This window comes from Chelonoidis abingdonii, chromosome 3, assembly GCF_003597395.2.
Source record: "Chelonoidis abingdonii isolate Lonesome George chromosome 3, CheloAbing_2.0, whole genome shotgun sequence".
NCBI lineage: Eukaryota > Metazoa > Chordata > Testudines > Testudinidae > Chelonoidis > Chelonoidis abingdonii.
The window spans coordinates 189,164,084-189,180,675 of NC_133771.1; the positions used below are offsets into that span (position 1 = coordinate 189,164,084).

The window sequence follows — 16,592 nt, forward strand, 5'->3', positions numbered from 1 at the left end:
AACAAGGCAAACTGACTTCTTGATAAATTAGGGAATATACTGACTTACCTCAGACTCATCATGAATGCTAAAGTAGAGGAAGGATGGACCTACAGTCGATGACCTGTTTGGCTAAAGAAACCAAAGACAAAAGTTAAGTCCTAGCAGACTTATACTGAAATTGCAGAAACGTATCTGCAAAATGTTCATTTATAGCATCCAGTATAAATTCTACAATGTGCTAGCAATATTTTCTTTATGACATAATTCAGAATGCTGTCCCTTATTTATTGGTGTGTATGCCAAAGAGAATGTTATTCCTTACATGATGTTCATCCATGCAAACAAATATTTCATAGTCATTAATTTCTTAGGGCTCTTCAAGATTTGGGTGGATATGTGTGCACAGGGAGAAGCAGGCTTATTAAATTGATCCAGACATGTCTGCTTGCTCTTGAGTGAATGGTAATGAGGCATGCTTGCAGATGTTATTTCACACTGAAGCTGAGTATTCTGAATTGTCACTGAAACATCTGTAATAAGTTCTGGATGTTTGCTGCATCTGGAAATCATTCTTATTCGCATGGTTTCATTAGCAATAAGGTTCTTGTGATGTGATACTATGGAAATGAGACAGGCAATTTTGAGGATATAGTGTGAATGTTTGTTTCTTTTCCTGGTTTGTATTTTTGAAGACTTACTTTAATTCAGTAACGTAACAAGAAGCCTAATTAAAAGCATCCTGTGTTTAAAAGAGCTGAGAGGAACTCTTGTTTTAGTGGACTGCTTGCTTACTTATGCATTACTTTGAGATGCATAACTGCTATTTAAACCAGGAATACCATTAGAACTGAAAATGTCACAAACCCCTAGAAACTTTTGAAGTGCATGCACCAGCTGGTGTTTTTTTTAAATACAGAATGCTGGTTCGGAATGGGCCCAGATTTATGTCCTAAAATAAATTAATTCTCAGTTACATAGAATTTAAAAGCTTTTTGTGGGACCCAAAAATGAAAATAGGATGTGGACCTCTAATTTTCCTTTGTGCTTTTGAAAATCTGTCTTTCTTTTCTAGAATTTCTTTTAATCTGTGGGACAAAGTTAAAATAAATTAAAACTGTGAGAAACTTGATCTAATTTCACATCCATGACCTACTACTAGGTGGACTCTCCCAGCCCAGTTCTGTTCCCTCCCCATTCCTCCCCCTCCTCCACCCATTGATTGTATGCCAGTATGACTCCATTGGTGTGAATGGAGTTACTCCTAATTTACATTTATGTAAACTAGGCCTGCATCAGGTCCTATGAGTTTCATAAAAAGCTTGTCAGATATGCCTCTCTTTCAGAAGCCTGCAGAGAAGCTCAATTGGCTTGTTGTTGAATACAAAACTAATACTACAAAAGATAAAGCTTTATCTCATACATGCAACAGCTATGTCTTGCTTTCAAAGGCAGACGGGGAATGGAGTTTTACTATACATTGTTTGCAAAGTGTATGTAAGATGGGGAAGATGGTCTCAGATAGTAAATAATTTTATGTAAGAAATGGTTCCCCTAGCCTCTGTTTGTCAGTGGGTGGAGATGGATGGCAAGAGAGAGATCACTTGATCATTACCTGTTAGGTTCACTCCCTCTGGGACACCTGGCATTGGCCATTGTCGGAGAAAGGATACTGGGCTGGATGGACCTTTGGTCTGACCCAGTATGGCCATTCTTATGTTCTTATGTTTTGAGCAATGAAATGACCCAAAGATTAGCTGCCTTTGAACTGACCGAGAAGAGGCTTAATTTTGATGCTTGGGATGACCTTCCGAATTCCAACTGCTTTGCTGCATTAATTGTATTACCACAGGCCACGTACTAGGTAACACTGTCATGCTTCAGGGTTTTTCTTAATGCAGTAGAAATAGGCATTGTTTCTTATGTAGTAACAACTGCCAATCCATCTGGTAGTAGGTGAAATAAGAGGTGATAGGCATGCATTTCCTATCAATTATTACAGTTATTTTATGCCTCCTTTTTCTCCAGAGTTTCCTACTCAAGATTCAGTGAAACAACTCTGCTGTTAGTCAATTAATTCAATCCCCTCCCATCTGTACACCAGTATTTATTGTTCTTTCTATGCCCATTGTTTCAACAAGGAAAGAAAGCTTTTATCATTGGTTATACAGATTCCCTCAGAAGTCTGTGCGGTGGGAGATACTTTACAGTGACAGCCCAAACATTGCAATAGCTTTGTTATAGTATCCAGGCCCATATCCTGTCTGTGGAGTTCTGTGGCCGCTTCACAGTGAACTGCTGAGTGACTCTGGATCTGTATCCATCCCTGGGACGATCTCTCCAATATAAGGAGATCCTCTGGTGTAAACGCAGCAAAGTGACTTCTATATCACTTTTCTCCCTGCTGCTGATGTAGTGGGTATGGCTAGGACCAGGTGGTGTGTTTGAGCCTTCACACTGAACTTGTGGTATAGGCACCAGGGCTGGCAGGCAGCGATTGCAATTTAAGCATTGCGGACTAGTCTAGTATTCAGCCATCCCAGGAATAGAAGAGCACAAAAGCCACATTGGTGCTCCTTCTGTGCCATTCTGTGTGCTGCTCAGCCACAGCAGGGAGTGGTGGAACAGTGTTTGAACTTATGGCATGCTGTGCAATCCTTCTGTTTAAGAGTCCACTCACTGCCTTCTGGCTCGAGGTCCTGCTGTTTAGAAGTATGCATTACCACCCTATCCTCATGAGAAATTTTGTTATTGTAAAGCATAACCTTTAATGCCAGTGATAATGGAGTTTATCTTCTGTGGCAAATTAAGTTTAACATTTCATACACTAAATTATCACCCAAATTGTTTTGAGAATTGCAAGTTATAAAAAGGGTGAATTATTCTCATGAAATACAGTTCTGTTTTCAAATATCTCTGCACCACCAGGGATCCTAAATTGGTTTTTAGTCTAAGTTCTAATTTCAGTGAATGTAATGCTTTGTCAATGCCTGGGACTGATATTCATGATATTTGTAGCTAGAGAAGAGTGACACTTGTTAAAAGTTTTGCTTCCTTTTCTTAAACTTTAGATATGGGCTGACTTTAAAAAGGAGTATGTGTTATTTATGAAATGGTTAAGTATTGGACACCGTTAGTGTTTCATGGTATGCAAGGGTTTGGAGACATTAGCATTTTTAGTAGTTATAAGGAAATTAAAACTCAAATATATTGTTGCAGTTGGAATCTAAATAGTGGGTGAAGGGGGCTCAAGGCTTTTTAGAGTGGAGTCTTTCGAGGTGGAAGCACTTAGCATGGCTCTGCTGTATTTCCCAAGACTGTAAGACTGGAGAACGATATGTTTTGCATAGAACTACTTGCAAAAACGTGTGCTACTGGTTCCTCTGCAGGTATTACATAATCTTTTAAATGCAAATAAAGTGGGTGATTTGTATAGTCCACACCTGGTAAATTACATATATATTGGGTATGATGAAGGATGAAAAGAGGGAAAGGACACTCAGAAGATAAAAGTGTATTTAAATTCTACACAGAAAATTGAACCATTTTGCCATTGTGCTCAGCCTTCACCTATCTAACCATTCATCCTCACTGTATTCTCCATCTTTGAAAAGGTACTTTGGTTTTGCTTGCCTGATTGCTCAGAATTTTGCATTATTGGGGATGACCTGGTAAGTGGGTGAAAGGAATAGCAGCTCATAGCAATACCATTCATACTGCAGAAATAGCAGGTTATTACCAACTCTTCTGAATGCAGATGACAATAAAATGTCTTATCACACTGATACTGAAAAGACAAAATTTCAATAATAGGTTACTTTAAAGTCTAAATTCTAGCACTCCTTCAACCTCTGCTGCTTGTCATGAAGGATTTCATTTGCCCTTTGGCTATTTTCAGTGGGATTAGAGCATGAATTGTGCAGTTCAGGCATCCATAGGTGGCAATAGAAAGAATTATTTAACCTTGACTAAGATTAATTTAGCTCTTGGAAATATTGTTAGGTGGTGTAAGAGAAATGTTTCTTCACACTTTATCTAACACCTTCTTTTATGTGTGCATGTTGGACTGGAAAAGCTCTCAACTGTTAAATTATCTCCAAATACATTATTGTTTACAATTAAAAATGTAAGAATAATACAATTTTCCACTCTGATTTTTTTGGATAAGACGTATGTGAAGAGAAGATATTTACTAATTAAACTCAGATTTGTAGATATGTGTCAATTTCAGGATAACTGCACCTGTATTCCCTGCTCCATGGGCCTATCCAGGAGTGCCCAGTCAGGTCTCAGGTCTCCAGCCATCACCTGTCTCTGGGCAGGGACCCTTCTCTCAGTCCCTTCTGACCAAGGATTCTAAGTATGTAAAATGTCTGGCCTTATGCTGTGATATCCCCAGCAAGCCAATCTGCCTAATGTCAGCATGTGTGTGGTTGACAATAACAAGAGTTATAATAACTAGAGTTATTAACAATGTATTTGCAGCAGTTAGAAATTACCACACAGCTTTTTCTAAGCAAGCACATTTCTTCTTAAAGGTAAAAGCATTAGAGAGAAAACATATACAAAAATAAATGTTCTTGTACATATGCTAAAAGCTCAGCAGCAGTCAGCCATCAGTCTTATGGGGCCTTAATAAGCCAAAATTTTTATAAACTTTCCATAAGAGCTTGGACAGAAGGTCCTGTCCATTTGGGGGATCAGAAAAGAGGCCCAGAGTTGGTTTAAACCCAGCCATTTTAAATCAAAAGTCTTTTTTTTTGCCAGCTGGTCTCCAGAAAACATAGTTTGAACAAATATATGCAAGCTTCCGCAAGGGAATGGTACCTCTCTGGAAGTGTTTACAACCTGAGTGATTCACCTGAATCATCTCTTACTGTTTTTATTTTCTGGTGGAGTTATGGCAACCCTCCCCCCCACCCCCCCAAAGTTGCATACAATCCTTTGTCCACAGTTTATATATAAACTTAATACAATACACTATATATAAACTTAATACAAAGATATTACATGGGATTGCAATGCATCACAGTATGTAAACAGGAGATTAAATTAAAACAATGCTCCTGCATGTAATCAGAACACATTTTTGTTCACTTGGCTCCTTTAAAGTACTTCAGAATTGATTTCACTCTGGTATTTCCTATAGCTAGTATCTGTACTATACTACAGCAAATGTTTACTTTTTATTCGACTATTTGATTTATCACTTTGTCATTTCTATCTGATATACTAAATGCACAAGGCATGAAGATCTTGTCTGCTGAAGGTGGCTGAAATCTATAGCTGTAGCCTTTAAGAGACTTGGAGTTGGAGGTACAGCCCGATCTGCTATAAAAAAGCCCATTGTAAAATCTTGTTCTAGGCTCATAGACTCCCATAAAGCTGGGGAGGAACAGAAGGCCCTCTTTCGTTGTGGGTGCAAAGGAATATACAGTTCTAGAAGGAAGCAATCAAAGATAAGATAACTCATACCATTTGGAAGATGGGATGAAAGATGAAGCCACCCCAAACTGGTTTGGAAAGATGACATTAGGACCAAATCCTGAACTGGGGTAAATCATTGTAGCTGCATTGACTTAATGGAACCTTGCTGAATTACACCAGCTGAGGATCTGGCTCATAATGTATAACTGAACTCCTGGTATGTTATATTTTATATAGGATTGGGAGCTGTTTGACACAGTAGAGGTGCTGGTTTCCTGAAGCCCTTCACCATAACTTTGGCACAGAGGCAATTAAATTACCCAGACAACAATCTGGTCATACACTTTAAGAGGATTCTGTCTCTCACTCTCATACAGAATTACTTAGTGTTAATACCTAGTGCTGAATAGCTAATACTAATAGCCCTCAGTGGCCTCAGACAATTACCCATTTAGAATTATTGTGGGGCCTCACTGACTGGCTGCTGTTGTTTTTTTTTTCTTATTCACTTTCATTTTCTGAATGATGTAATTGTCTCCTTGCCTTTGGCAAGGTTTGTGGTGGGGAAGTGAAAGAGAGGAAAGAGATGGGAGGGAGAAAATGGTCTCAACAGGCCTTTGAAAGGGAGCAGAATGCCCTCTGAATATTGTAGTTGATCATGGTATTGAGGAACCTTTACTGGAGTTAATGGATGAGAAAATAAGAGAATAAAAGCAAAGATATTGAAAATGCCTTCCAGATGAGAGACGTGAAATATTGGGACGCGGGGGAGGGAGAGTGCCGGTGGAGGAGGAGGAACAGCAGCAGCAGCAGCAGCAACAACAACAACCCAAAAGCCGCCAGAGCATAGGAAAAATTGGTGGGGGCTGAGCACCCACAGGCAGCTCCACGCCCCACCCACAAATCCATTTTCAGCAGACTTGAGCTGCATGGTGAGCCATCCTGAGTGCCCTCACTGGGTCTCAAGAGAATGTTTCTCACTGTGGAGAATTTTCAGTCTGCTCTGCAGACAAAATTGTTCAGCTATGAGGTGATTTCCTTCTCGGACCATGGTAGCTATGTCCAAGATGGAGTGAACAATCACACTATTTTTTGCAGTTTCGCAAATTGAGGATCTGAATTCTAAGAGGTCTGTCTTATCACCTGTAAGCTGGACCCTTTCCCCCAATGACCAATCCACTATTCTTCCTATGATGCACCATTTTCTGCCCTCTTGGTGACAGAGGTGCTGGAACAATTTGTATAGTGTATGTGTATGTGTGTGGGGGTGGTGCTGATGATGTTAACCACGTATGTGGTGTTTGTTAGTACTATTTCAAGCCAGAGGGTGCAGCAGCACCCCCAGCACCCCTAGTTTCAGCACCACTACTTGTCGAGAGGTCAGAATGCATCATAGGAGTCACTAGCAGTAGTGCATCATTGGAGATATAGACCACCTGGAGAGCCAAGCCATCAAGAACAATGAGAGCATAAGGAACCTGAACTGCATCTTCTGTGAGGCTCTATGTTACCATTTTAAATTGCTTGAATATTTCTTTTTTTGGGAGTTCAGTTTTTGACAAAATATCACAATTTTCCATAGGTTTTTTTTGTCCAAAAATTTCCTTTTGATGGAAAAACTAATTTTCCATCTAGAAATACTTTGACAGAACCTTGAACAAGTCTTATAAAAAACAAAACAAAACAATTGAGAATTTTGGAACATAATTTGTTTTTTCAATGAAAACAAAATGTGTGTAAAGATTTAGACGAAAATGAAAACTTTGTTTTCCCCCCATGTAAAAATGTAGATGAAAGTTAAACTTTTCCAAACCAGCTGTATTTGGATCCCAATCATTTGGTCTTCAGACTCTTCTCGGCTCTCTGAGCTAAGAGGTGAAAATATTATCTAAAAGTTGTACTTCAAAAACCTTTATAGTGAATGAACTAGTTCAGGAACACATAATATCTCTTCATGCTGTGTATTGCAAATGTTGCACAGATATTTGGAAATAACCTTCCGGAATAGATTGTAGCTGTTGGGTACTTCGTGTTTTAGATTTACGTGTGAACGTCCTTTGGAAAATATTATGTCTAGAAATACTATTTAATATATTAAGAATACATTAATCACTTAACATTTTCTCAACAATTTGAAAGTGCTGTAAAAAATTCCAAAATTTAATAGCAATTATTCCTAATATAATTATTGGCTCATTTAAATATTTTTAAAGTTTTAAACCCAGGTTTAAAACTGCTACAGAGAAGTGTAATGTCACCTAGTAAAGACTTTCACAGTGAAGCACTTCAACTGTGCAAAGTCTCTTGGACAAAAACTTAACATGGTTAGGAATTTCTAGAAGTCCAACTTAAAGGAAACATAGCAAACCCACTTTTTCCTTGATTCATATGTGTAACTCCCTCATATCAATAAAGATTACAAACATGAATTATGAGAAGAATGAAATCCCTTAGAAAATGTTGGGAATTAGGTTTATTTCAGCTGAGAACTTCCTTGAAATTCAGTAGACCCAAAATACATGAGACAAAAAGGGAAATGGAAAATTGGTTTGAGAAGATATCAGAATAGGAATGGATTATTCTTCTTTATTTGGGAACCTGGGATCATTGTCTCATTCATTCTGGAAAAATCAGTGTCTGTAGGGAAAAAAATGCTGCCATAGCAGCAAAGAGAGAATAGCAAAACTGTAGACCTGTCTAGATGTAGCAAACCTGTCACATAATTTCCAAGTCTGCAGGAGTCAGGCAGGATTAAATCCCAAACTATATTTCCCAAAATGATGATGATAAACCCTATTTTTGACCACATTTTAATATGTTTATCAAAAGAAAGCTGTGAGTCCAAGATAACTTCCACATTTCTTACAGAAGTTGAAAATAGGAATCAAAGAACTTGCTAAAGAAATCTGCTGGCACTAGGTATTAGGCAGCTTTTCCAGCCAAATGCTGGAGCTGCAGTTTCTTAGAAATAGTTTTAACTAGCTGGAATTCATCCAGCTTTGAACCTTTCAGGAAAGCAATTTTTGTAAATGGGAGGTTGCTAATGTATCCAACAGTATCAGCATCTCTAACTAGCTCTGATTAAAAAGACAAGTGTATTGCCATGTCTTTGTTTATAGCATAAAATGTCAGTTAATAAACAACCTTCTTGTGGCATCCCTATAATTTAATAAAATGAGTGTTGATCACTGTTCTACAAAACACCATGAAAGAGTTAGACAGAGCTCCAGTGTATTGACCTAAAGCTGACATATTTTTTGTCAGTGATCAGTGAAGGCAAAATGATGTATCAAAAGCTCATGTGTGTAGCTGCCACAGAAGAATTCATGAAACTGTTTCCTTGTTTAAACTGGTGGCTATTATTTCAGTAGCATTTTTCATCATTAGAGCTTACCCTGGGCAGAATTCATGTTTAGTTATGTTTCCCTTTCTGTAATTTGGGATGAGTTGAAATCCAGAACTGAAAGCAAAACTCAAGGAGGCTCAATTTGTAACCAAGAAGTACAGGTAAACTGACAAGTTTTTTATAGCCCTATTCTGAAGGGGCTTTGTACCCAGAAAGAAACTGTTAGAAAAAACAACTTCCTGCTACTGAATATTTCTAACACTCCTCTTTGGAATTTGAATGTGCCTATCACTTTAATAGTTAGATGTAAATAAATTAAAGCAGCACTGCTGTCTAACTGTGGTTATAGTATCTGCTCTGAATAAACTGAGACCAGTCAAGACTGTTAGATGAGAGGTAGTGAAGCTGTAACCATTTAAAAAATAATCACACAGCCATTCACAAGGACCCACCTATCTGCTATCAGAAGATGTATTTGAGATACATTAGAAATATGATTGTATTTTAGATAGTTGTGAAACTTGTAGCAAACTACATTTAGTCAGGGATGGCTCCAGGCCCCAGCACGCCAAGTGCGTGCTTGGGGCGGCATGCCACGGGGGACTCTCTGCCGGTCGCCAGGAGGGCGGCAGGCGGCTCCGGTGGACTTCCCGCAGGCATGTCTGCGGAGGGTCCACTGGTCCCGCGGCTTCGGTGGAGCCGCGGGACCAGTGGACTCTACGCAGGCACGCCTGCGGGAGGTCCACCGAAGCCGCAAGACCAGTGGACCTTCTGCAGGCACACCTACGGGAGGTCCACTGGAGTCATGGGACTGGCGACCGGCAGAGCACCCCCCGCGGCATGCCACTGTGGTTGGGGTGGCGAAATGTCTAGAGCCGCCCCTGCATTTAGTGTTCATTGGCTGAGTCTATACATGAAATAATTGTTCATGATCTGAGATAGCTTGTTGATATTTTAAGAAATACTAGGCCAAAACACTTGAGCTCTGTTACAATTGTGTAATGCCACTGATATTAATAGATCTGTACAGTTATATTTGAGAACAGGATTTGAGCCACTGTTTCTTTCCAAATTGCAAGATTTTAGTCACACTGATCTGATTCTAAACTTTATGTCTTCCATTTGCCAATTCACTATTGAAGAACCAAAAGTTTCTTTGAACTGCTTCTAAATAATGCGTAATAAGAGAAAGAGAAATAAGTTTTAATTTGATTAAACAGTTGAAATTGAGAACTCACCTGCATCCTTGATGAGCCACATTTTTTAAAATGGGAGGGTAGAGTTTACTATACATTCTTGCATGTGCTTTGCACACCTACTTTTGTGCCCTTAATTACCATGAATATGTATCCAAATCCAGTGTCTACTTTCTCATTGCTAGACGTTTGTCTCTATAGTTGTCAATATGTGTAATTACTTTTTTGCATGGGTAATTGTAATAAATGCATGCCAATACATACAGAAATGCATATACAAGTGGGGCTCTGTTTTCTAAAAATCACATCCTTAGCATTCATTCACTAAAGAATAGAATTATTAGGTTAAAAATGTGTAAAGTTTTTTTTAAAAAAATAAGCAAATATTTATGGGAATACAGTAGAGTAAGATCAATAAAGATTAATTACGTAAGAAAAATGCATGAAATTAAAATCTACATTACCAACAGAGAATATAAATTGGAAGTACATGTAAAGTTTGACCACATAAGTGTATTTACTTAGGAAATAGTGTGTGTTAACCGAAGTTAAGAGAAATTAATCAAGATTTTTAGATTAGAAGCAAAGTAATGAGAAACAACATCAAATTTAACATTTAACTTTCCTAACACTGGCTTCTTAAGTGCTTTGTTTTAGTAAATCTGAAATTTATTTTATAAATTATCTTGCTTTATGAAATGTGTTATATACATGTATATAATTCTATACAATATTTTTTGTGTTTAAGGTCTAGTATCTAAATCTAAATCTAGATGGGAGAGAGGTATAGGTGGGGGTGGGGGATTATGTATGTCTGTGTGTACATACTGTGGCAAATTGCCGGCACTATTATGACAGGTCTCGCGCTTTCTCTTCTTTGGGGGGTGTTCAGGGCACAAGCCAGGTGCCCATACCTAGGGTCTAGGACTTCTTAGCCCACCACAGCACTTCTCCAGACTGTCTTCTGCTTCCCTTCAAACTGTTCTCTGCTCCAACACCAATCCTTTCTGCTCCAACTCCTTCAAACTGTTCTCTGCTCCAACACCAATCCTTTCTGCTCCAACTCCCACACTGATTGAAGCAGGGGTTTTTATCATGTGACTGACTGCAGGTGCTCTAATTGGCTTGAGGTGCTCTAATTGGCATCAGGTGCTCTAGTTAATCTGTAGCAAACTTTCTTCCCCTTACAAGGAATAAAACTCCCTTCTAACCCTTTCCTGCTGCCCTCTGGCCATGCTATATCACACATCCACCGCCGTCCCCTGCTCAACACCATGGGGTTGGGCTACTTGGAATGAGAGGCAGTGTTGTCGCAATAGGCCATCAGCGCTGCCATGTTGGCTTCCAGCCCTATTCTGGACCCGGAGATGGAAGGGCTGCAGGGATAGGAACCACCTAGTCACTCTTGTGTTCTTCCCCTTGTTTCTGTGCATCCACTGGAGCAGGGCGTAAACCACGAGGGTAAACTACCACCCCAGTAGATAGTAGCAGAGAGTCTCCATAGCCCATTTTACCACCAGACATTTCTTTTCAAATAACAGCATACTCTTGTTCCCTGGAGAGGAGTTTCCGGGTGAGGTACAAGATTGGGTGTTCTTCCTCCCCTACCGTCTGTGAAAGGATGGCTCCTAGTCCTACCTCCAAGGCGTCTGTTTGTAGGATGAATTCCTTCTCGAAGTCTGGGGCCATGAGTACCGGATGGCAGCATAGAGCTGTCCTTAAGTCTGCAAATGCTTCTTCTGTCGTGTCAGTCCACTTTACTATCTCGAGGCCCCGAGCTTTTATCAGATCCATCAATGGCTCTGCTCTTGTGGAGAAATGAGGGATGAATCTCCGATAGTATCCTACTATCCCTAGAAATGCTCTGACCTGCTTTTTGCGGACTGGTCGAGGCCAATCTTGTATTGCCTCCGCTTTGTTCCATTGGGGTTTCACCAAACCTCTCCCTACTACATACCGGAGGTATCTAGCCTCAGCTAGTCCTATCACACACTTGAGAGGGTTAGCAGTGAGGCCGGCCTTCTGCAGGGTGTCTATCACTGCTTCTACTTTTCCTAGGTGCGTTTCCAAGTCAGGACTATGGATGACTGTTGTCTAGATAGGCAGCGGCATGCTTGGCATGGGGTCGCAGTAACTTATCCATAAGTTGTTGGAATGTTGCAGGGGCCCCATGGAGTCCGAAAGGGAGGACAGTGTATAGAAACAGGCCATTGGGTGTCGAGAAGGCAGTCTTTTCCTTGTCATCCTTGGCCAGGGGAATTTGCCAATATCCTTTGGTCAGATCCAGAGTGGTTAGGTATCGGGCTTTGCCTAACTGATCAACTAGCTCGTCAATGCATGGTATTGGATAGGCATCGAATTGGGATACTTCATTCAATTTCTGGAAGTTGTTGCAAAACCTCAGGGTGCCATCAGGCTTGGGGACTAGGACGATAGGGCTGGACCACTGACTGTGGGATTCTTCAATAACTCCGAGTTCCAGCGTCTTCTTCACTTCCGTCCTAATTTCTTCCCTTTTAGCTTGCGGTATTCAGTACAGTCTTATTGTCACCCTTACTCCAGGGCTGGTGACAATATGATGTTGGACCAGTGTTGTACGGCCCGGTTGTGTACAGAACACATCCTGGTTCTGGTGGATCATCTCAATGAACTCTGTTCATTGTTCTGAGGTTAATTCAGGAGATATCTTTACCTGCCCCTGTGGGTCATCTTTCTGGGGTGGAGGTTCTCGAATGACCAGACATGTCTCTCGGTCACGCCAGGACTTCAGTAAGTTGATGTAGTAGATTTGCTCTGGCTTTCGGTGGTCTCATTGTCTGACCTTATAGTCCACCTCCCCAATGGCTTCCACTATCTCCTATGGTCCATGCCAGCTAGCTAGGAGTTTGCTTTCTGCTGTCGGCACTAGCACCATCACCCGTTCCCCCGGCTGAAATCTCCGTACTTTCGCCTGATGGTTGTAATATGTCCGCTGGGCCTCTTGTGCTTTTTCCAAATGTTCTCGTACTATCGGGGTTACTCGAGTTATGCTCTCTCGTCTGTGTCACGTGCTCAATGACATTCTTTCCTGGGTTGGGTTGTTCTTCCCAATCTTCCTTGGTGATATCTAATATCCCGCGTGGGTGGCATCTGTATAGCAGTTCAAAGGGAGAGAAACCAGTAGACACCTGGGGGACTTCCCGTATAGCAAACATTAGATACGGTAGAAGGGTATCCCAGTCTTTTCCATCCTGTGCTACCACCTTCCGTAACATACTTTTAAGGGTACGATTAAACCGCTCGACCAGTCCATCTGTTTGTGGATAGTAGACTGAGGTCCATATGGCCTGGATGGGAGTAGGGCACATAAGTCCTTCATTAATTTTGACATGAAAGGGGTGCCTTGGTCTATCAGGATCTCCTTAGGAATGCCCACCCTGGCAAAAACCTGTAGTAGTTCTTTTGCTATTGCCTTGGATGTGGGGTTTCTTAAAGGAATGGCCTCTGGATACCGTGTGGTATAGTCAAGGATGTCTAGTATGTTTCGGTGGCCTCGTGCCGATCTTTCGAGTGGGCCCACTATGTCCATGGCTATCCTCTCAAAAGGGACTTCAATAATAAGCAAAGGTACTAATGGGGCCTGCAAGTAAGGGTGGGGGCAATGCAACTGGCACTCAGGGCAGGAGGCACAATAGCGTTGGACTTCTGCGCGTATCCCTGGCCAATAAATCCTTCTTAGGACTCTATCAAGGGTCTTATCTACTCCTAGATATCCCCCAAATAGATGACTGTGAGCTAACTCTAGTACTGCCCTTATGTGTTTCCGTAGGACTAAGAGTTGCTCTGCTTCTTCACCTCGCATTTGCTCTATCCTGTACAAGAGATAGCGTTTGAGCACATAATATGGCCTTGGGCCTTTGATCTTTCCTTCCACAGGTACGCCATTTACTTCCACTACCTCCTCCCTCACGTTCGCATATAGCGCGGATCATTGGCCTGGTCCTGCCCAAAATTCTCATGTGTGGTATGGATCTGACCTAATCCTAGGGGACCTATTTCTACTCTTCCTCCTGGGTTGCTCCTACTTGGGCTAGGAACCCCCTCCAAGTCCTCCCTGGCCTCAATTATCTCCTGGCCTCCTGAACAGGTTCGCCTACCCACAAGGGAAGTTTTTTGATTCTCTGCTAGAATCCTGGTCCCTAATCTTTTATCCACCCTCTTTTCCCACCTAGACTTTCAGGGTTTCTCACAGGATGAGAATAACTCTGGTGCAAATTCGGCAAACATTGGGGTGAGGCTATCTGTAGGTGCCTCCATCTCAGCCTGAGGGTTGCTACCCTCCCCTTGCTATATTGGGGTAAGTAAGCTCTCAAACCTGGGGAAGTCCCTACCAATTAAGATAGGGTAAGGGAGCTTGAGGACCACCCCTACAGTCACCCTGGTAGTATTCCCCTGGATCTCAATTCGTACCAGGATTGTGGGGTAGAAATTCACAGTGCCTTCAACACAAGTTACCCCTGTGTTTTTGGCCCGGGTTAGTTGGTCTCGCCCCACCAACTTCCCCAAGACCAGAGTGACAGCACTCCCAGAATCTGTTAATGCTATGGTCTTAATACCATTAATTTTTACTAATCTTGTATACCGATGTGAGGTCATTGTAACCCCCACCAGGCCGATTAGGCCACATTGCTCCCCGTAATTCCGCAGATTACACTGCATAGGTTTTTCCTTGTTGGGGCGTTGGGCTGCTATATGCCCCAATTCCCCACACTCATAACACCGCCCCCTTATTCCGGTTGTCACCCTCTGCCTGGGGCTATTTGTCCGGCCCCCCACCTCTCTTCCCAAACCCCCACCTCCCTTCTGGGCCTCGGACCATTCCTTGGTGTCTTTCCTCCCTGTTACAGTTCTCCTGTAGTTCTCGACAGTCCAGGGCCTTGGGTTTCAGGTTGGCTTCCTGGATTGCCGTGTCTGCCTGCCTGGGGTCTGGAACAGTTCACGGGCTGTCAGCTGTCTTTCCGTGAGGGAGACCAACTCATGATAGGTGGAGGGGTCATTCTGGCCAACCCAAGCCTGGAGGCCTGGTGGTAGCCCTCTCATATACCGGTCCAGTACCAAGACCTCCATCATCTTCTCAGAGCTGAGGGCCTCAGGACGCAGCCATTTCCGGGTCAGGTGGATCAGGTCAAACAGTTGTGATAGGAGTGTCTTGTCCTCCATATATTGCCACTCATGGAACCTCTGGGCTCGCAATGCAGTCGTTACTCCAGATCTGGCCAGGATCTCTGCCTTTAGCTGGGAATAATTTGCTGCAGCTTCTGCAGCCATATCGTAGTAGGTCTTCTGGGCCTCCCCACACAGGAATGGGGTGAGGATACCAGACCACTGATCTTGAGGCCAGGCCTCCCGCAGGGCTGCTCTTTCAAAAGCCAGGAGGTATGCCTCCACATCATCCCCCCATGTAATTTTCTGTAGGCAATGGCTGGCCCGTATGGTCCAGGACCCTTCACAGTTGTGGTTCAGTTCCATAAGGGCCTTCATCTGGTTCACCAGGTCTTTCAGCAGGGCCCAGTCCTGGGCAGCCTGACTCATCAACAGATAATTAGTCTCCTGCTGCATCTGAGTCGCCTCCTGTTGGGTGGTTGCTTGGACCCGGGTATCCTCCTGCTGGGCTGCAGTGGCTTGTTTTAGGGCCCTGACCACGTCGTCCATCTTAAGGATGGGAGGGTTTTGGCTAACCCTGGTTTAAGTCCCCAGCGCGCAAATCCCATGCTTGACACCACGTGTGGCAAATTGCCGGCATTATTATGACGCGTCTCGTGTTTTCTCTACTTTGGGTGGAGTTCACGGCTCCATTTCTTGCCCCTAAATTGGAATATTAATTGTCCCACTAGTGTCCTAGAGAAGGGGAGTGGAGAGGGAGGGACCTGAGCGCTCCCTCTACTCCAGGTCCCAGGCCAGGGGCTCTGAGGATAGTGGTGAACCACTTGAACTGACAATTCCTTCCCCTGGGCTACTTCCCTCTCCTGCCCTTCAACTTGTAGGAGGGCTTCCTGCCCTCCCTCTGCACAAACCAGGTGCCCCTTACCTAGGGTCTAGGACTTCTTAGCCTACCGCAGCACTTCTCCAGACTGTCCTCTGCTTCCCTTCAAACTCTGCTCCAACTCCTTCAAACTGTTCTCTGCTCCAACACCAATCCTTTCTGCTCCAACTCCCACACTGTCTGATTGAAGCATTGGTTTTTATCATGTGACTGACTGCAGGTGCTCTAATTGGCTTGAGATGCTCTAATTGGCATCAGGTGCTCTAGTTAATCTATAGAAAACTTTCTTTCTTCCCCTTACAGGGAATAAGGCTCCCTTCTAACCCTCTCCTGCTGCCCTCTGTCCATGCTGTATCACAATACACTTACAATCCATCTGCCTATTGACTGGTGGAGCTAGCTCTGCATGTTTATGTGCACGGGGTGCATGTGTGCGCATCTGTACTGCAGCTGTCTTTCCCAGAGCTTTATGGGGTGTTATGCTTCTGCTGGAGTGGTGCATCTCCATACCACCCCCATATTAGGCTGTGATTTAAAGTTACAATTTAACCCTCAAGCTTCATTTTTAGTGCAGTGCAATTTTGCTTCATTACTGTTTTGGACTTTATATATCTTCTTCCTC

At 42.5% G+C, this 16,592-nt stretch overlaps 1 protein-coding gene across 22 annotated transcripts in view; it reads left to right on the forward strand.

The window, feature by feature from the left end:
- Positions 1–16,592, forward strand: part of NRXN1 (neurexin 1) — a 1,354,235-nt gene that overhangs the window by 385,548 nt on the left and 952,095 nt on the right. The gene's annotated exons all lie outside the window — the stretch shown is intronic.